General features: G+C 21.1%; 2 long non-coding RNA genes across 6 annotated transcripts in view; one reads left to right on the top strand and one right to left on the bottom strand.

The window, feature by feature from the left end:
- Positions 1 to 22,945, bottom strand: part of LOC100578102 — a 314,713-nt gene that overhangs the window by 18,994 nt on the left and 272,774 nt on the right. The window lies entirely within an intron of this gene.
- LOC100576302 lies at positions 10,701 to 15,527 on the top strand. The gene is made up of 3 exons (XR_119971.4): positions 10,701 to 11,655; positions 13,037 to 13,178; positions 14,650 to 15,527. It is a non-coding gene; the product is annotated as an uncharacterized LOC100576302 (long non-coding RNA).

Here is a 22,945-nt window from a genome sequence, read left to right as displayed (position 1 = left end):
GATAATTGTCTGTTCGCGGTAGACAGGTGGATTGAAATTATGGGAGTACGCTTGAGACGAGGGAAAACGTGGAGGGCCAATGACAAACTAGTTCCACTAATGAGAAGGAAATACCTCGGCGACTGACTTTTCTAATTATTACTCACCGTGTATTTGCGTTTGTTGAGACTTCCGTTTGAAAATCTGATACTCTCATAAATGAAAACACGCTTAATTTACGATGTTATGAATACGTTAACATTCCAGAATAACATGTTTGCATTTTGAATTAAACAGGATCTTTTATAAATTTATAGTCGGTTAAAGAAATTTCTTATGAAAGTTCAACTAATAAATTGTGTTAATTAAATCCAACAATAATTATATTTTATGTGAAAATTTTATAAGAATGTATAATGAGTTATATAATATTTTATAAAATTTTTTTATCAATCAAATATTGCTTCCAGAAAATGAAATTAATTCCTAAAGTAATATTACTTTTCTAAATATAAAATTGTACAAAATAAAAATTTTAAACTATAAAATAATTAGAATTCTATTGTTCTATTATAAAAATTTGATAATGAAAACGTATATATAAAATATGATGAAAAAATGAAAATTTGAAAATTGATTTCATGTATTTTTCCGTTGAAAAATTACTCTACATATAATTCATTATATTCTATACAATACACAAGTTTTTATAAAGATCAGATTTTTCAAAAAAGATCAATTTTCTTTTAAAATAACATATATATTTATAAATATGTATTTATAATTTATTATGATTATCTTTTTTTTGAAGATAGTGATATCGAAAGTTTTACTTACAGGTAAATTTCAGATTATAGAGATCAAGTTCTGTTTTAATTTTGTAATTCTTCTTTTTAAAGTTAAAATAAATTTATAAAATATTGTTTGCAAATATTCTAATTCTATAGTATTGTAAGATCTATAGTATTGTAAAATCTAATTTGTAAGAGATATTTAATTTTAACAATATTATGATTAATTATAACTAACAATTAAAAATAATATTTATTATATTATATTTTTATATAGTATCTATCATTATATCATCATTTACCAAGTATTATTATTTTTATTTATATCAATAGAATTATTCATAAAAAATTTTCAAATAAAAAGTAGTTTCAAAAGAAATATTTTGATTTATCAAAAGATTAAGAATAATTAGACAGATATTTTAATTTAAATTTTATAAAACTTTATTTATGAAAGATAAGTATAACAGAAGATTATTGTTTTACGTGTTTCTTATGTTTTATATAATAAAATTTATAAAATTTGAATTAATATATTTTTTAAATTAAACTATCTTTCGATATAATTTGAATTTTAAAAAAGATTTTAAAAAATCTTAATAATTTAAAATAATTAGATAATTTATATATTATATTATAGATAATTAATATAAACTTTTCAAATAACAAAAAGTGTTTTTTTATTATACGATTTACAATTGATTATTTCATTATTATATCATATAGATTTATACATAATTTTGTAACTAAAAGATATTTTGTCAAAGATAGTTGTATTCGAATACTTTTGAATATATTTCAAATTTGAATAAATTTTGAATAGCAGAACAAAAAGAAATGAATAAAATTATAACTTTATAAAAGTTTGAATTTTATATCATATTTGTATTATATATAATATGATATTTTTCACAATGTAACAAATTCTTTTTACCTTCTTGAAGAAAAATCTTATATTTTACAATTTAAGAAAATTTTTTTAACATTTCAATATATTTTTCTATATCCAAATGTTTTATTATTAAAATATTTATTCTTATTACTAAAATTTTTATTACTATTAAAAATATTTCTTAAGTATGATAAAAATATGAAATATGAATCATTAAAATTGAAAAAGGGAGGGAATTGAAAAAAATAAAAATTATAAAATCGCAAAATTAAAAATATATTGAATATTTTTAAGATTTCTTACTTTTTTCTAAGAAAAATAAATACATTTACTATTGAAATCTGAAGGTCGACGATTATATTTGTAGATTTCTCATAACTAGAACTTCCGTTTCACGAAAATTGCCCCGCCCCAATACAAATCAAACGTTTTGTTTGCACTGGGGTACACTGAAAATTTACTGCTCGGCCATCCAGACTATGCCGGTGGTTTTGGCTTATCGCGTGCGTCGCGTCATTGATAGCGAATTTTCGAAATTCTCTCGTATGCCGGGACGATTTGGATCCGGACCCACCTCAACTATCAACCGCATAGATAAACCTTGACACGGACAACCCATTGTCGACGTTCACACTGCTCGTTTTTATCTGTGAACAATGTTGCGATGCTGTCTCGAGGATATCGTAGTCGACAAATTAACGGTAACAAATTTGCGATCGAACCGATTGGAAGAACGAATTCGAATGGAAGAACGGAACCAGTTAATTTATTTGCGCAATTGGAATCTTCGCGTATGGATAAAAGGCATGGAAAGTGTTGCGTTATTTCTGACGAGTTTTTACAAGCTTTGTTTGATTTTTATAACGATTGATAAAATCCTGTTTCTGATATCAGATCATATTCTGTGAAAAGAACAACGCAAGCGAAATGGAATGCGATTTAATATAACATCGCGAAAAAATAGGAGAACGAACTTCTTTAATCTGTTAGAATTTATCAATTCTCTGTCAATGCTGAATCAATTGTAATTTTTAAATTTTAATTTCCAAATAAATATATATTTTTTATTCGTATAATTTAAAAATAAAAATTGTTATAAGTTTATTTATATTTTGTTTATATTTTTTATTTACATTTTTTATATTTCATTAAACCTTTCTTATTTCACAACATTTGAATTTTAAAATAAATTAAAAAAGATTCGCTATTTATTGTTCGATTATTATTAATTTTTGATTTTAAAATTATTGATTTTAAAATTTTATCAGTTTTTAATTTATTTCTTTCAAAGAAATTTTTAGTACGTACTAAATCTTGTATCGAGAGTTAAAAGATCGTGATAGATTTTTATATATCAATTCATCACACGATTGAAAACCATGCAACAAGAGAAGGATCCATTTTTGACAGTTTTTGAATTATTACGTATAATATAACTCAAAATAAAATTCTACATCGTAAACTAAACGCAAATATCGATAAAAAAACAAGCGATTTATATCTTGCGATAATATGATTTTCAATAGCGTTATAAAATATTTCTTCCTTCATAATGCAATAAAAGTTTAACTGCAGATAATATTTTTTTCAAAACAAATTTGATCTGTTCATGTAAAAATAAATGCAATGAACTGATAGCATTTACATATAAACAAGTTAAAATATATAAACAAAATTTGATGTTCGAAAAAAGAAAAATTTTTTTATGTATTTTTATATATTGCATAAAAATTGTTTATCATATATTAAATTTAAGATATAAATGTATAATAAATATTGATTTTTTGTTATATTTATGAAAATATTTCAAAAATAATAATTTTTTTTTCAATATTTTTGTTAATTGCATCGTATAATACTAATTTTTTCCTGGAAAATATTTTCTTTGTTTTGCAAATTATTCCAGAAATAATCAGACTTGCTTTTCTTCTGCAACTAATAAAAAAATAATATTTTTAATTAATAAAATAATAATAAATTATATTATTATTTATTGTTAATAAAAATTAATTTTTTTATATTTTAATAGAAATCGGAAATAATTCCGAATCCATCGAAAAAATTATAGAAAATTGAAACGAAAATTTATCAATATGATGACAGCTAATTAAAATACGATTTCAATAATCTGATAAGTTATTGATTTTAGTGGGATAATTCGGCTGATAATTTCGGCTTATCAAATGCCGGATTATTGAAATATATCTCTAATATAAGAAAAATGTAAAAAAATTGTGATTAATAGTGATGTAATTTTTTTTAGTAAAAACAAATAATAATAAAATATAATAACAAATATATTTGTGAAAAGGAGTGAAATATATTAAAATAATATCATGAGAACAATCAATGATATTTTTATTTTTATTTTTAGGATATGATTATGATTGATATTAGGCATATAGGATTATTAAGATTATTAAATTATATAAATATAAATAAATACATAAATATTAAATTGATTATGGATTAAATAATTAATTAATTGATTATTTAAATCAATTTAATTTAGTTTTAATTTTTATTAAGTAATTATTTATTAAATTAAATTAATTTTTTTCTAATTTTTATATCATTTGTAATATTCATTTCAATAAAAATAATTTATGATTTATTTGATAATAATGATATGATTTATTTTTTAAGATAAAAATAATTTATAAAAATAATTTTGTAAAGTCCAAGTACTGATACGTGATCAATTTTTTAAGTATTTTAAATCATAAGCAATAATTTTACAAATATTTTTAAATTTCTTTCAAACTTTAGTTTCTTCGTTATAAATCGATTTGCTTCTTTCTTCTATTATAAAGCTTTCAATTATTCCCTTACAATGAAAAGGTCGGTGATTAATACAAATCTTCTTTTGAACATTGTTCAAAAGAAAACTTTTCTTCTAGAAAGAAAAAACTGTGATAAATTCTAATAATCTTCGCTTATCCTCGAGACGAACTTTCTATCATTATTTAATCGATCTACTGGAAAATCGAATCTGAAATAGATGATAAATCGAGATACACGAAATGGTATGATGGAATAACCGAAATCCTTTCCTTTAAATCATCATTGTTGTTGTCTATCAGACGTGAATTTAATGAACATCGTTGACTAGACATTCGTTCCAATCCAAATAGGGTTGTGGTATTCACTAGTCTTAAGTAGGTCAGGTCTGCCATGACTTCGCTTTGTATGAATTTCAAATACCATGTAGCTGAATCGCAGTCTCCTTGATGATCAAAACAAGTTGTTCTTCGTATAATCCAGTTGTCGGATTGTTACTTTAACTTTTTCTTTGTATAATTTAAAAGAGATTTAAGCAAATTATCAAAGATTAAGTAACAAAATTAAATCAAAGATATTAAGAAATTTATATTTTATATTAACTTATTGATGTTTTTTTTTTATTCATAAATATATTTGAAAGATATGATAAATATGAAAAAAAAAATGTATATATTAATCAATCATTCATATATACATCTTTGATTCTGAAGGATAAAATAAAAGACAAAAGTTGATATATAAAAATTTTGGTTGAAATTTATATATTATTAAGCAATTTAAATTTCTACTAAATTTAAGTGAAACGAAGAGACAGAGTAAAATAATGATGTAATGAAGATAGAATGGTTCTTGGAATTTTTATACAATGTTTGTATACCAATTTTTGTATTGTGTTTTGTTTTGATTTCTAGAATCAATTTTCTAAAGGTTCTACGAATATATTAATGTTTATATATTATCATTTGTAAATATTTTAATATTCAAAATCGATTTATAATAGATAATAATATTTATAATTATTTATGATGTTACAAATCTTATCAAAATGTTAGATTAACAATAAACTAATTTTATTTAAATTAGAAATAATACTTGTTATTATTTTATATGTAGATAGATTATATAACATAAACATTTTAAAATAGATAGATCCATCTTTATGATGGATATTATAATTAAATTATAATATCTATATAATTCAATATTTTATCGATAAAATTATAATTATGTATTAAAACATAATATTTACTAAACATTATATATTTACTAATATTAAAATTAAATACATAATTCGATATATTGATTTTATATAGTTCTATATCTATGTTACTAATTAAATTAATAATTTGATTACAAATAATTATAAATTAAATAAATTAAATAATTAAAATTTTTTTTCAAATACGAAAATATAAATATAAATATAATAATTCTTTTATTATATGATATATTTACAAATTAATTTTATAGTATTCAGCATTATACAATTATTATAGAATTAAATTTAATAATAATAAAAAATAAAATCATTGCAGGTTCTTATGTAATTTTAATTAATTTTTAAAATTAATTATATTCAAATTAACAAGTAAATTTTTTTAATTACACGAATTAAAAAATATAAGTAATACAATTATTTATTACTATATTATGGATGATCATCCAAATTTATATTTTTATGAAAATAATTAAAAAATTTAAATCTAAATAATGTATTTTATTATTATAATATTTAAATAACAATTTAACAATTATATTAAAATATAATATAATTAAATACTATTAAAAATTAAATTTAAAGTATAATCATTTGAGTATATCTAAAGATAATTTTACATATGTAAGAAGAAATTATGGGAGACTGAAAAATGTAAATAAAAAAGAAATATTGTAAACAGAATTAATATTGATTGAGACTGGTATTAAAAATCGGTGATTGAATTTCTTGTTAATACTTAATGAAGAAATGTACACAGAGTTGAGAAAGAATAAATGAATTTAAAAAAAAGAAAATAGAAAAATAAAAATGGAATAGTATGAAAAATTGAAAAGAAACAAAAAGAAAAAGAGAGTGCAAAATCTTGTATTATAATAGACAACTTTAATTTCATTAATTTTTCTTTCTAAATTGTTTCTTCTTAAACATTTTTTTTTTATTTATATTATAATTTTTATCTTTCACAAAAGGCGGGAAGAAACTTCGATTTATGTATTTTAATTGCATCTCTCGAGTATTATATTCGAAAGCAACTTGAATAATAGTAGAGAAACAATTGATGGCGAGAGAAATCGAAGGAAAACACGCTTTCTCGTTCTCATAGAGCTCTCACGGTGACGTGGGACAGATTTATAACAATTAAAACGTGCGAATCCCAAGAAACTCCGATAGAATGGAGAATAGCGGAGAAGTTGGTTGGAATTATCGTCGGAAAATCAACAATGTATTTCGTTCGAGAAATTCATTTAGACACTTTCGAAAGATAAATTGCGAATCTGGTCGATTTATTACAAAGAAAATGTTTGCTGAATGAGAGAAAAAGGTTATACTATGTCCATCTATTGGTTAATTAACCACATAAATTGGTAATGACTTTTATATTTAATACTAATGACATCTACCAGCAAATGATATAACATGCTTCATTTAAAGAAAGAAATTAATTATTAAAGAAAAAAATATAATTTTAAATTGTTGTTAGTAATATTTTTATTTTAAAAAATAAAAATGGATCTTTCTTTCAATTGTTTTTTTCTTTGATTATAATATTTAATATTTTTAATCTTTAATATTCTTATTTTTAGATATTTGTTTCCATTATTGTTTTATACTTATTTAATTTTTTAATAATAATTATTAATATTTTTCTCTTATACGTACATTCATATTCAGTTTTTCTTAAATTTATTTTTAATTTTAATTTTTTATATTAAAATAAATTATTATTTATATGAATCAAAGTATAGAAAAAGTACCGAAATCAATTGAAATAAATTTTTGAAAAAGAGCATCAGGAAAATCCAGAAGAAAAAAATTAAGAGAAAATGAGCAAATAAGAAAAATTATGGAAATAGTACATATGATTATATATCAAAAATAAATAATTTATCTGGAATTATATAATGAATATTCGAAGATAAAATATCAAAATAAATATTGGTAATCCAAAAACAAAAGATCAAATTAAAGCTGAAGAAAAGATATAGACAAGAAACAAATGAAAGGCATAGACAAAGGAACAAACGAAAGAGAATTTCAAAAACCTGTGAAATAATGAAGTAGAGAAAAACAAGAAAATCATACAATCCATTTAATATACACATGTGGTAATAGAAATAACTTGCAAAATGAAAATGAAAATCTTTCTGAAAATATTTTTTATAAGTTGAAATAAATTAAAGAAAAAGAAAAATTAAAGAAAAAATTAAAGAATGTTGAAATATATTCAAGATAAAAAATATATAGAATCCATATTTATAAATAAATTTTTGTTTATTTTATATATTTTATATGCAAAATTGATATTTATATATTTTATATATTATATATATTTATTTTATATATTATATATATTTGATTATTATATATTTGATATATTATTTTCTCTTCATAAAGAGAATAACTTAGATGACACATACAGGCCGTTAAAGAAGAATAATCTATTTATTATTACTATAACTTATCTATTAGTTTAATAATATAATATAATTATCTATTAGATTTCAGAATTCATATAAAAAGATATTTAATAAAATAATATTGTAAGACTGGATCAGAAATAAATGGATAATATGTATTCAAAATCAATATCTTCTAATATTTATTTTTGATAACATGATATAATATAGACAATGCAAAAATCAGTGTTTTATGGTAGAAGATAATTATAAATAATTATACATATATATGATTTTTTTTATAAGGGATAAATCTTTATTAATAACATAAATGTTAATATAAATGTTAAATGTTTAATATATTATGTTTAATATATTATGTATATTATTAATATTTAATAATATTATAAAGATAAATATAATAAGTAATATATGAATTAAATGTTATGAATTATTTTAAATAATTCTTATTAAAAGAGATATTATAGATATTTATTTGTAAGAATAAAAATATAAAAATAATTGTAATTTGTAGAATAAAAAGAATATTGTAATATCTATTTATAAAAATAGATAAAAAAACAAAATAAAAATATAGATATTATTTTCATGTATTAAATTTAATTCAATCATTTTTTTCCTGTTTCCATTTTTTATCATACATAATGTTATTAATTTATTTATATTTCAAATAAAGATTTAGAAAAATTAAAATTACAAATTAAATTTAAAAAGAAATATAAAAATAAAGAATTATATTATTTGTTTTTTATAATTTTTATTTTTATTTTTTATATTTTTTTTTATAAATTTTTTACAAATTAATATTTATTATTTTATATAAAATTAAAAAAAATTAAAGAACTTCATTGAATTCTTTATGATTCTCTATGATTCTCAAAGATTATTTCATTTGATTTTATTTTAAAGTATTATAACAATTGTTTTAAATAAAAAATCACTTTATTCTTTCGAGAATAATAGGACATTATATCCTAATTTAAATATTACATAAATTTTAAAGTTATTACAATTTTTCTGATACTATTGAGATAAGATTATTAATATTCTCTATTCTAATATATAATGAAATTAAATTTATTTTATTATTAATTTATTACATTCATTATATTAGTATTGCTAAAAGAAAAATTTATTTCAAGAGGATTAAATAACAAAAAAAGAAAAAAAAAGATATGAACAATTCATATTCTAACCTCAATACAATGTGTAGTAGTAGTTTTGCAGTATTACGGACTTAACACTGCAAATTGGATCTGTCGTTAGTCGAGATTAGAGTAATCTACTTAGGAAGAGATGCAAATCATGTTATTATGAGTGATCTTAATATTTGGCGTAATTCATTGTTATGAAGAGCCAAATTATTATTATACGATTATTTTAATTTAATAATTATAACTATAATTGTTTATTTTATATATAATGTAAGAATTTTTTATATTTTATATTTTTATATTTTATTAATTTTATGATTTATAATTTACAATAATAAAAAAATTGATAATTCCTTTTAGGTATTCTTTTTATATCTTAAAATATTTTTTTTATTAAAATAAGAAATAATTGTTTTTTATTATTATTAATTAAAATTATTTATTTCTATTACACTTTTCTTTAGTTTCTGAAAGAAAAGTTACTGATTTTAATCTTGTTAAATTATTATTTAAAAAAAAATATATATTAATCTAAATAAAAATCTTAATAAAAAGATAAATTTTCATTTTATTTTTTATTTTAGTTTCTCAAAATCAAAAAAATTTCAATTCCAAATTTGAATTCGAAACGAATTCAATATATGCTTTAATATAATTAATACTGAAATATATTTCAAGTAAAAAATTTTGAAAATAAATATTGAAATATATATTGAAATAATTCTACTGAAATGAAATAATATTTAAAGATTTTAGTTTTTTTTATGTATAAATATAATAAAAAAAATAGTAAAAATATAATGAAAGATATTTATTTATTAAAATATAGTAAATAAATTTATTAATTGAAATAAAAATTCTTTAAGATATATTAAAAATAATTATATAAAATAGTATTTGATGTGCCTAAATATTATTTTTTCGTGACTATTAATTAAAAAAAAAAAATAAAAAAGAGAATAAAAAAATACAGACAAAAAATAAATTTGTTTTTATTAATTTCTCATTTATGAATGAATTTATGAATATTAACTTCTTAATTTTAAGTTAATTTTACGATATATAAAAACAAATATTAATCAAATATAATAATGATTTGCAGGATTTCATAAAAATAATATTCGAATATTTCATTCTATGTGTACATATTTAAGAAAATATATATCAGTTGCTTAAAAACATATATATAAAAATAAAAACAGATATATAATGAGATATAAAAATAAAATCACTTATCTCTATTGGATCTACGCGTTTAATATTTTATCAATCTTAGCTTATACAACACATTAATTATTATAAAAAAAAATATATATAAATATTGTTATATTAAATAAAATATAATGATAAATTAACTTATTATACATTATAAAATCAAATAATTATTTCAAATAATATTTTAATCAATACAGAAACAAATTATTATTGCAAATTTAAAACTTAAAGAAATGCAGATATTTTTTTTTTTCATTTCAAATATCTATTATTATCAATATCATAAAAAAAATTGATTATATTCAAATTTAATTGACAGAAAAACTATGAAAATATAGTTCCATCACATCATGTGTTGTAATTAACCGATGAATTATAACAAGTAGGAACGCGTGACGCGTGAAATATAATAAGGTAGGGATAAGCAGCAAACGAGGCGTTGAGCGTTCAAATTCATACCAGCAGGAAGACCGAGTAATTAGGTGACCTGACTCTCAAATGTCGATGTCATTATCCGTGCGAATCACAATACAAAAGAAACAGAACGAAGATACGCTCACTCATATTTATAATTAATTCTCGCCCTTCTTTTTTGTTTTTTTTTTCTTTTTTTTCTCTTCTCTTTTCTTTTTCCTTTTTTTTTTTCTATGTTTGGCGCAGCGTAAATTGAGTCGGCGAATTAACTAGACTGTCGTGTAATTAAAGCAATTTGTTGGATAAGCGGTGATGAGAATTACGACAAGATGACGGATACGATGGTTCTCACGCTAATCGATTTTGTCGATAACGATGAATCAGCAAAGAAAAAGAAAGAAGATTGAAATGTGTGAAATGCATGGATTGAGATTGAATATAAAAATTAGAAAAATTTATTTAAAAAAATTTTATTTTTCTATCATTTTTTGTTGAAACTCTTATTATTCACGAAGTGTTGCACATTATGTTATTTACACTGGCTAAAGTTGTTCATGAAGTATTCGCTTTGTAGATGCGTATTATACTGCGTTTACACTGACTAGAGATTTTTGCGAGCTGCTTACGACCTCTTTGGAACTTGTTCATAAACAGTAAATTATCGTATTCAGACTAGACTTTGCAAACAGGGTCAGCTTTAGCCAGTGCAAATTCAGTATTAAATTTGTTGAGATCGTTATTATATATAAATAACACGAATAACATAGTTAATTGGTTCCGTGTTATAAATGTGAGTTATATTCCGTGAGATTTAGAATTATCACAAATGTGATGATTGTGTTCTGTGATTTTGATCTTACTGATAAGTTGAATTCAAAAGAAATCATCGTTGTTAACAAAAATAATGTTACTGCTTATTGAATAAGTCTTATAAATTATTAATGTTTTTTATCAAACACCAAATTGAAATTAACAAGTATCTTTTCTTTTAAATAGATTTTTACATATAAAAGTTTTTATAATAATTACGTTTTATAATAATTAAGTTTTATAAAATTTTTATAACAATTCTAATAGAAATAATTGTACAAAATTTTAGTTAAATAAAAATAGTTTTTCTTAAAATTGTTAAAAAAAACTTTAAAAATAATACATTTAAAATATTATATTATTCGACGGTTGGTACAATTTTTCGTGCTATTTTTGTATAATTCAAGTACAAGTGATATTCTTATATCTTAAATATAAGAAAATGTCGAAATTTTTAAGCTTAGTTTTTTTTAAAGAGATTTTTCGTGAATAACAAAATGTCTAATTAATTAATTAATTAGATAAATGTTTGATCTATTATGCTCTATACATAAATTTTTTTTAAAATTAGAATTTTTAAATAAATATTTGAAAATATATTTTAAGTTGTTTTTCTAAACTTTTATCTAAACTCTCAATATTTTAAATTCAATTAAATTAAATCAACGATACATTTCTTATATATTTATATGTATCGAATTTATATGTTCTTGTTATTTTATATACAATTATCATTATCGTTTACATATTATTATAAATTACGATTATTTTGTTATTTATTATTTGAAATATTATTTTGTTAATTATTATTTGAAATTCAGTGCAGCTAAATTTATAGAAAATTAGATATAAGTTATAGTTATCACAGTAATACATAAGTTTTACATGATGCAAAAAAATATAATTTTTTCTATTCCCTCAAAGAATTAAATAGAAACTATTTTGTTAAATATTGATTATTTAATTATACTATGACATTTAATGCAATATTATATTTATAAATAAATAAATAAATAAATATGTTGTTTAAAAAATTTATAAAATACTACTGATTTATTTATATTGAATAATTTTATTTGAATATTATTTTATTTTTATTACAATTATTATTATTTTTTTTTATTTTGTATTATATCTTTTTTTAAAAAAAGAAATATTCACAAGTGAATTATAACTTAAAAAAAATAAAAAATAAAAAATTGTTGAAAAATATTCGTTTCCTTGATATTTCTTCAAATAATAAAATAACAATATGTTGTTATCAAACTGATTTATCGTGATGAACTGTTATGTTTTCGTATAGACTGATAATTTCAATAAACAATAGGGTACTTAAACCATGCATTTTTCGTTCGTGACAGCATATGATACGAGGATCTCTGGAACAATGGTGAATGATATCGATAGGATGGTGATCGGGATTAATGGCCCATGTCTGTTGCGAGATTTTCATGATACAATGAAAAGTACGAGCACAACTTTCGGTGGAGCAATATGAAAATGGTAATCGAAAAAAATTAATATTTCGAGAAGGCAAACGATGCATAGCGGTTTATGATAGTTTTGAGAATTAATTTCAAGCAACCAAATATCAAATATTTCATGATAATTCAATCGTAACAAATATAAATATTGTTCGTTATATATATTATTTCGATCTAGTTTCGATATTTTTTTAATTTTATTTCTTTTCTTAATAATGAGATCAATTATATCAAGATTGAATAGATTAAATTCGAATTTTTTATAATATCTAAAAAAAGAAAATATTCTTTCAAATTAATTTCAGAAGTGAAAAAAGTATTTTAAAATAGAATGAAACATTAGAAATTTTCTATTTATTTAAAATTAATTTTCTTAATTTTTTAATATTATATAATTTTCATATATATATATATATATAATTTAATTATAATGTTAATAAATAAATTATGTGTTTTAAATGATTATTTTTTTATGATTTTTTTAAAGATATTATAAATTAAATATTATTTTTAAACTGTTACAAGTAGAAAAATTGAAATAAAATTATGCTCATTTTTTTTATTGTCTATAATTCCAATAATTATGATTTTTTTAAATCTATTATAAAAAATTAATAAAATATATTTTTTGGATTCTCGTAGTTCTATTAATAAATATAAAATTTTAATATACATAATTCTAAATAAATATTATATAAATATTATAATATCAGTAAGTTGAAGTTCTTGAAATTGAGAAATATTTTGAAGTTTGAAATTATCAAATATTTTGCAAATGGATGAATTTATTTTTCACTATTAATAATATAGTATAATGTACATTATATAATTATACAATTTAATAATTATACAATTTAATGTACATATAGTATAATGTACATATGCGGAAACAAAAATATTAGATCTGTATATTTAGCATAAGAATTAAATCTTAGCAAGTTAAATCTTAATTATATTTCATTTTATCTAATTTTTTTTGTATACGAACAAAGATAAAATCTTTATTAATCAAAATCCTTTCTCTAAAATAATATGATAATATCTTTATCATATTATCATCTCATGAATCTTCTCTATTTTCATTTTGCTTCATCCAACGAAAATTTAAATTAAAAATCAATCCTAGAATTGACTGGATTTCAAAAACTAGAATTCCACAAATATATTAATTTTATATATATATATATATAAATTGTTAATATGTAAAAATTTTTATTTCATATTATAAATATAACATTATTTATTACTTAATTTTTATCAAAAATAAACTTTCATAATAAATGATCATAATCAATCATCATCAATCATCGAATATGATTACCAAAAAAAAAAAACAAAATTTCATTTCACTTTTTCATTTTAATAAAATCTGAAAAAAATCGCAGAATAAATCGATTCTTAATTTAAGTAAAAAAAAAAAAAAAAAAATGGCGAGATTCGAAAAGGAAATGAGACGAGCAGCCACAGAATCATCTTACATCCTCATCAAGATTTCAGATGGAACAAGAAAGGTCTCTCCTGTTCCGGCTTCGAGGGCGGGTTTATCGTACGCGATCCCTGATACGACGATAACGAGGACGAGGCCTCAAAGGCAAAACGAGGAAAACAGAGGAAGATGCTTAATGGGGTGGAGCAGAGGAATGGGCTCGGAGAGGCGTGGAACATTTTGAACAATGAGGATCAAGCCATACCATAGGGAGAGAGAGAATCGAGTCGAAGTTACTTCGTTGGCTGAATGACAACGCCCATTCCACCCTTCGACCTTAAATTTGCTTGGTTAATAAAGCGGCGCATTCACCTTGCGAAGAACACGCAAATTGAGACGTCTCACCTGAATGGGAACCGCGGGACCAAGCCTCGATCCATTATCGTGTGGAATCGAGGAAGGGCGAAGGGTGGTTCAATTTTACACAAGTGGACTGACGGGAATTCGATTTCACAACGGCTCGTCTTCCGCCTTGTCGCGTCAGGACTATGTTTAGGAATTGTTAAAAGGGGAAGTTGGCACTTTTCCCTCTTGTCGTTGCATTTCGAAGATCGAGAAGAAATTCTCGAGAAAAATGTATGAGTCTATGAGGAGCTTCTTTGAATCTTATGTATATATATACAGGGTAGTTTACTTAAAATAGTCTTCTTCTAGACAAATAACCTACAAAGGTTTTTTTCTCAAGATTATTTTTCTAGAAATTTGTAAAATCAATATTTTGTAAAGTTGCATAATAAATATACATATTTTTCTCTCGTATTATTCTGTTTAACATTAGAACGTATTCAAAGATGACAATAACAAGATGATTTCGAAGTGATCTTTGACTTGCAAAATTAAAATTATATATGAAATTCTTTGTTTTTTTTAATTTCATACAAAGTATTTTAAAATAAATAATAAGATGAGAAATTTACTCAAATAGTGAATCTTTAATTTTTTTTTTAGAAATGATTATTTGCTATAAGTTTTATAATTTGAGCATCATTTTTAATTAAATTGAAAATTGTTAGTTTGTAAGTTTGAATTTTTGGGATAAAATGAAATTTGGATATTTCATAAAATGTTTTTTTTTTTTTTTAATAAAGCATGATTGAATAATAATTAATATTATATTTTGTTGAAAATACAATATTAATTATTATAACTATATAGAGTATATCATTATTCAAATTACAATTATTTCAAATTATAATTACCAGTAAAGTTATAGCAAAATATGAATTTAAAAACATTTTTTGTATGAGTCATTAATTGCAATCAATAATTATATTAAATTATATTATATTAATTATATTATATTAAATTAATCATTTTTCAACTCTATTCCAATATTTTTTTATTAGAAGAATCAACTTACAAAAAGAAAAAAAATATGCATTTCTATTTAAAAATTAATGTAATTATTAATCATATATGTACTATTTTAATAAAAAAATATAATATAATAGATATATAATAGATTTTATAAATATTTTTGAACTATTTATTTTTCTGATAACCAAATTGACTATCTATATAGATTCTGTACATACTTTCATTTTTATAATTTATTATTTTTCAAAATTGCATATAAATTGTTCAATGTTGAATTCAATATTTTTTTCGAATTAGTTGACTAATTAAATTTTTTTTATGCTTTTCTCAATTTTTATTATTAGGAAACAGTCAGATTATTTTAAATTTTAGACTTAGATAGAAATATTTCAAATCTATTTTAGATTTTTCATCTAAAAAAAAATTATATTTTTTATATTATTAAATTATTATATATTTGATTTATTAAATAGTTTGATTATTATATTTTTAAAATCAAATTTGTTTTTATTTACATAAAAATATAATAAATATCGTATTTTAAAAAAATTTTATTAAGTGCCAATTTATCCCATTATAATTGATTCAAAAAATACTTGTTAAATGTGTCAGTAATCAATAATCAATTTAAATGATTATTTTCATTACTTTAAAAATTCAATAATTTTCTAGAAAATAATTTCTAGAAATATAATAATTATATTTATCATACTTAAGTATAAATATTAAAATTGCAGAAAAATAAGAAAATATGAAAAGTATGCAAATTCTAATTAGAAAACAATTTATCGAACATCTACTTGAACGTCTATTGAATGAATTTTAGTTCAAAGTAAATATATTTACCCGACTTAATTTCAAGTATAAGAAAGAGTTGGAACCAGTTATCGGAAAAGTTTGATTTCACCATCGAATCCATTCGTTTCCTCTTCTTAAACGTATCAAAGAGACGAGAGGTTTGTGTAATCCGATAGCTTCGTCTTCGGCAATTGAAGTATCCTTAACGAGAAAACTTCTTCACGATGTCCATTAAAACGAAAACACAAATCCGTGAGTGAGCAAAAGCGTCGTGTTACGCATTCTACGCGACTAGTCGGGATGAACGATGAAATAAAGGAGAAATCGTACAAGACGAGACAAGATCGTCCAATTACGGGAACAATTATACCAGTAACACCTTTCGCGGCATACTTGTTGATCGATCCATTGAAACTAATTAAACCTTCAGTCACTGTACACTCGAGAAAAAAAAGGAAGGAAAAAGGAGAAAATCTGTGGCGAGGTATTTGAAAATTACGCGTCAAGGTATGTTGTAATTGTTAGATTTCTAACAGAATTTTTATACTATAATTTGAAAGATTTTAAAATATGTTAGCGTAAAAATTTTAATATCTAAAAATTAAAGATAGAAAAGAAAAAGAAAATTATTTCAATAATTTTCAAAAATTAAAAAGTTTAAAAAAAAGGGAAAAAAGAAAAATTTGTTATAAAATATTTGAAAATTATTACTTATCTATCTTTATTTATAAAATTATAGGTTTCTATAGAATTTCTATATTGCACTTTAAAAGATTTTAAAATAGTAATAGTAAGTAATATTAGTTTAAATATTTTTAAAATTTATTCGATAATTTTAATATTTAAAAATTAAAAAGATAATCAAATTCAATAATCAATTCAATATAAAAAAAAAATTAAAAAAAAGAAAATTCATTACATTTTTATAAATAAATTTTTAAATTTTTAGAAAATTTCTCTATTATAATTTGAAAACTTTTAAAATATATTATCTTAAAAATGTTAAATGTTTGAAAATTAAAAAATAGAACTTCACAAAAAAATGCATAAATGTTTCATTGATAGTAAATTCGATTTTTTAAAAGATAATATAATTAGAAAGATAAATAATATATATATAAATATAGTAATTAAATCGAATAGTTAAGACAACAGAAGGAAAAAGAGTATTAGATACGTGTAACGAGCAACGTGAAAATTCCAGTGGAAAAAGGAAAGACTGGGCTTCTTATCTTCTTAGATGTATACGAGATCGTTAATGCGTTCATGGTTAGCCATATTTGGTTGATTGAGCAACGGCCTCGTTTCACTCAGATCCAGATACAACGATCTTGTCTTGGTTCTATACACGTGCTTCTGTGCCGATGCACTACCTTAATCGGTTCTCGTTCGTGCTTCGTGATCGCTTTAATTATGGTAGTGGACATTGAAACGTTTTACTGGACAGTAGCGATTGCGGTAATTAAGAAAGAAGCTTGGAATAAACTTATTCAATAAGTCATTATATATCTTTTACATTTACAAATTTGTGCATTTGATAATATAAAAAATAATATTCCAATAAATATTATTAGACTTGTTATAGTTTCATAAATAAGATTTAATCATGTATATATTATATAGATTATAGATTATATCATATATAAATTATTTAAAAAATTGCCTTATTTTGGAAAATAATATTTAAAAATTTTTTTATAATATTTATAATAGAAAAATGTTTATATACTTCAATTATGAAGAATTAATTAATAGTAATTGACAAAAAATCCTAATGTTTCTAACTGCTACCTCAAAAATCATTTTATTTATATTATATTATATTAATGTTTAGTCTAGCTATAATTCAATTACAATTTTTATTATTTTATAAGAGATAGATAGAAAAATTAGTTACTTATTTATAAAAATTAGGTTTTTAATATACTTTTTCGCTATTTTTTCTACTTTTACAATCGTATTTTGTTATATTATTTAAATTGCATCTTTATTTATTCTTAAATTTATTCTTAAATTAATCTTTATTTATTCTTATTTATTCTTAATTTATTTATTTATTCTAAAATTCATTCTTAAATATTAGAAATCTGTATGTATGATTAGTTACAAAAATTTTTATATTCAATTAGCAAGTCATTTATCAATAGTAATAATAATTCTATTTTATATGAAATTTTTAACTTTTATGAGTATATAAAATATAATAAGTTATATATACATATAGAGTATTATTTTGTTATTAGAAATTCAAGAGTAAATCAATTTTTAAATTTTCAATAATATCTTTTCTCTCTTTTTTTTTTAATGTAATGATGTATAATAAAACAAATGTTTTAATAGCTATATAAAATTCAGATTTAGTGCTTTATTATCTTATTATAAGAAATATTCTCAATATTTGCGAAATGATATTTAAAAAATAAAAAAATAGTGAAAATTTGATTTCACATATTTAAAGATATTTTTAAAATTTCTAAAAAGGATTTTTGAATAAAATAAATTTTTTTGTAAGATTTTCGTGACTGATTATATTTTTTGTTCCATTAATTGTAAATTTCAATTTTAATTATTAAAAAAATTTGTTTTTATGTTATTTCTTATATATTTTTACTAAATAAAATAAAATGGCACTTATTAAATTGACAATTATTCATTGACAATTACTAGAACATTTAATCCCTGTAGACAAATATATTTTTATATCACTTTATTAAGCAATTGTTATGTTCATAACTATCTATTTCTTTCCTATTCTAGATTCTCAAAAAAATTAAAAAAAATTCTTACTTATTGAAATTTTTATTTTACATAATCATCTATCCAATGTAATATAATGTTTAAAAGATTTATCAGCAAAAATAAAAATTTCTTTAAAAGAATTCAAAATGTTGTTTCGCACACAGAATACTCACGGATGATTAAATTCACTTAAAAATTCAAAAAAACTTGAAAAATTTAAAGAATAAATTTCATTTCACATCTTCTCTTATTTTTTCTTTAAAAAAGAATGCAATGGAACAAATTGTAAAGAAAAGGAAGGGAGAAAAATGGCAAAACGAATCGTTCGATCCCAGTTCAGGCCAAAAAGAAAAATGGCGAAATTCGGGAACGGAAATGAGTTCGGCAACCACAGAATCCTTTAGAACGGAGTCAAAGTCGTGGCACGTTTGGAACGATCTTTATCGTTGGTAGCGTCAGACCGTTGAAAGCTGGCCCTGAAATATTTATAAGCTGTACACGCTCGTAAATTACGACGGATTTCGATGGGGAGGCTTTCCACGGATATCATGTTCGGCAGTTTAATTTTTCATGGACGGGTACGAAGGACAGAGGCGAGTGGCCGCTAACTAAAAGCGTGATTAGAATCTTATTGAAACGTCACCATCTCTTCCCTTCGACCCATTCTATTTCTATTTTCTCTTCTTTTATTCCTTTTTCTCCTTCTTGCATGTACACAGCAGGAGTACACCGGAACTTTAAGAGGATAAAGCAAAAAAATATTTTTTTTATTTAATTTTCAAATTTATATTAGGATGTTAAACTTCTCTTAGGAAATATAAATCTATTTTGTTTGCTTTTGATAATGTTTGACTATCCAATATTGATCTAGGTTCATCCCTTGGGTGCTTGTTATTTTAAAGTATAAGATTAAGAAAACTAAAACTTTTAGATATTATAAATCCAAATTAAACTTTATCCAAATTTAATTAGCAACTATGTCTCATTGGGAATGCTATCTGTAATCCTATCAACAAATAAGTATATTTGTTTTTCATTAACATTATTTATTATAATTGTTTTTTATGATATGTAAATATCTTTATGTTCTAGACAATTAACAATTTCTTAATCATATATATATAAAACCAGTAAGCTGTAAAATATATATAATACATAATATAATATTTCAAATTAAAAGTTTTGGAAATATATAATTATTAAAATAATATTTTTAACATAAATAATTTTTGAATTTTTATTTTATTATATATTTATATTTTATTATAGTGATACATAAATGGAAAATATTTATTTAAAATATAGTAAATAAATTTATCAATAAAATAAGATTTCTTTAAGATAGATATTAAAAATAATTATTTGAAATAATATTGACATATTGATATATTGATTATATATTTCAAATTATTTCTTTTATTATTTAACAAGAAAAATATTAACTTAATTTATATAAATTATATGAAAGATAAATTTCTCATCATATTTTGTGATTGATATTTTCATAAACTATTTATGAATATTAATTCATAAAATTTCTTTCTTATTTTACATATATAAATATGTATATATCGTAATTGCTTGAGGAGTAAAATTTCATAAAAATATTATTTAAATATTTCATTTCATATATAAAAAAAATATTTATTTCAATCAATTATTTCAAGTCTATATTATTATACGTGCAATTAAAATATTAGTTGAATGTAAATTCTAATTTTATTTTTTTTTTCATTGTATGAGTTATAAGCGTTTAAAATTGATCTAGGTTTATCTATTTGATGCTTATCACCTAAAAGATAGGATTAATTAAACTAAAATTCGGACATTGATACAAATATTCATCAATTTAATAATAATAAATATATAACAACAAAAATTTAATAATAAAAATTAATAATTTAAATAATATTTTAATCAATGCAGAAACAAATAAATACAAATTAATCATATCAAACGAAGAAATTTTATACAAATATTTCTATTTTATTATTTTAAATATTCACAATTTTTGATACAATGATTTCTTATATTATAAAAATAAAAATATTTAATAATTATGAATAATTTATAAATAATATTTAATCACATTCCAATGAGTTCATTAATTTTTCATTATAATTAAAAACATGTGATGAGTTTAAAAAAAGAAGATAGGGGGAAAAAATGAAATTTAGGGTTGAATTCATTATTCACCATCAGTGTTGCTTATGGACACGAAGGAGCGAAGTTATTAAAAAAATTTCCATAATATTCATCGGTCGGGATTTACGTTTTGCCAGCTGTTAAATCCCGCCTTGATTCTAATCGTGGTCAAACAAACGTCGAGACAGGAGAAAAGAGGACGAGAAGGAGGATGAGTGGGCTTAATTAACGAGATTCGAGATATTAGACTGATTGCAACTTTGTGAGGGAAAGAGAAATCCTGGAAATTGAATACAATTTTTACGTGTTTGTGCTCCAACTAGATTGGATAGTTACTTCTATTTTTTTTTTTTTTCCTCTTTTTTTTTTCCCCTCCTATTCTCTTTCGGGGGGAACGAACAAAAGAAACGGTTCTGGAGTTATGACAGCGTAAAAATTTTTCGACCAGGCTTAATTACGACGTCTGATGCAATTCGACCAATCGAATAGGCGGAAATTGAAGTTTAGCTCGGAGAAGTAAGTTTCATGGTGAAGTAAACTGATTGCGCTCTAAACTTCGTTTTTGTTTTTCGAACGGTTGTTTACTTTTTTCTTTCTTTCTTTTTTTTTTTTCATTCGATTGCAATTAATTTTAATTCGTTATTTTCTATATATTGATTCGATATATATCGGGATCTTTCTTTCATATAATTAAAATAATTTCGATACGCCCTAGAAAACATATTATAATTCTTTGGATACTTTTTACTTATAATTAGTAATTTTAACGATGAAAATTTTGAAGATATTGATCAATATTGCTTATTATGGAAGAATAAAATTTATCTGGAATGTAAATGAAATTATGTGCTACAATTAATAAGAAAATTTAATTTAATTTAATTTTTTCTATTTATTTAATTTAACTTGAAAATTTAATTTGGATTTTGTCAGTGTTGGATGTATTTCAAGCGAAATGTATTAAAAGGAAAATTAAAAATAATTTTGTTGAAATGAAAAAATAATTTGAAGATTTATTTCACGTCATAACGATAATATTTATTTGAGATATTGTAAATTAAATTATTAATTAAAATAATAATTTTTTAAGACGTATTAGGAATTATCTGAAGCAATATTTACTGAATTTAATTTTGGATTTATTATTTTAAATATTTTTTAAAGAAAATAAATAGAGAAGCAATTAACAATATCAGAAATAATAAATTAATATTTTAAATTATTTAGTTTTTTTTGGCGAATAGAATTTCATCAAAATTATATTCAAATATATTTCATTAAACATTAATAGTTAATTAAAA

Source organism: Apis mellifera, linkage group LG12 (genome assembly GCF_003254395.2).
Source record: "Apis mellifera strain DH4 linkage group LG12, Amel_HAv3.1, whole genome shotgun sequence".
Lineage (NCBI taxonomy): Eukaryota > Metazoa > Arthropoda > Insecta > Hymenoptera > Apidae > Apis > Apis mellifera.
Note: the sequence above shows the minus strand (reverse complement) of the source record. Positions and strands in the feature narration are given on the sequence as shown.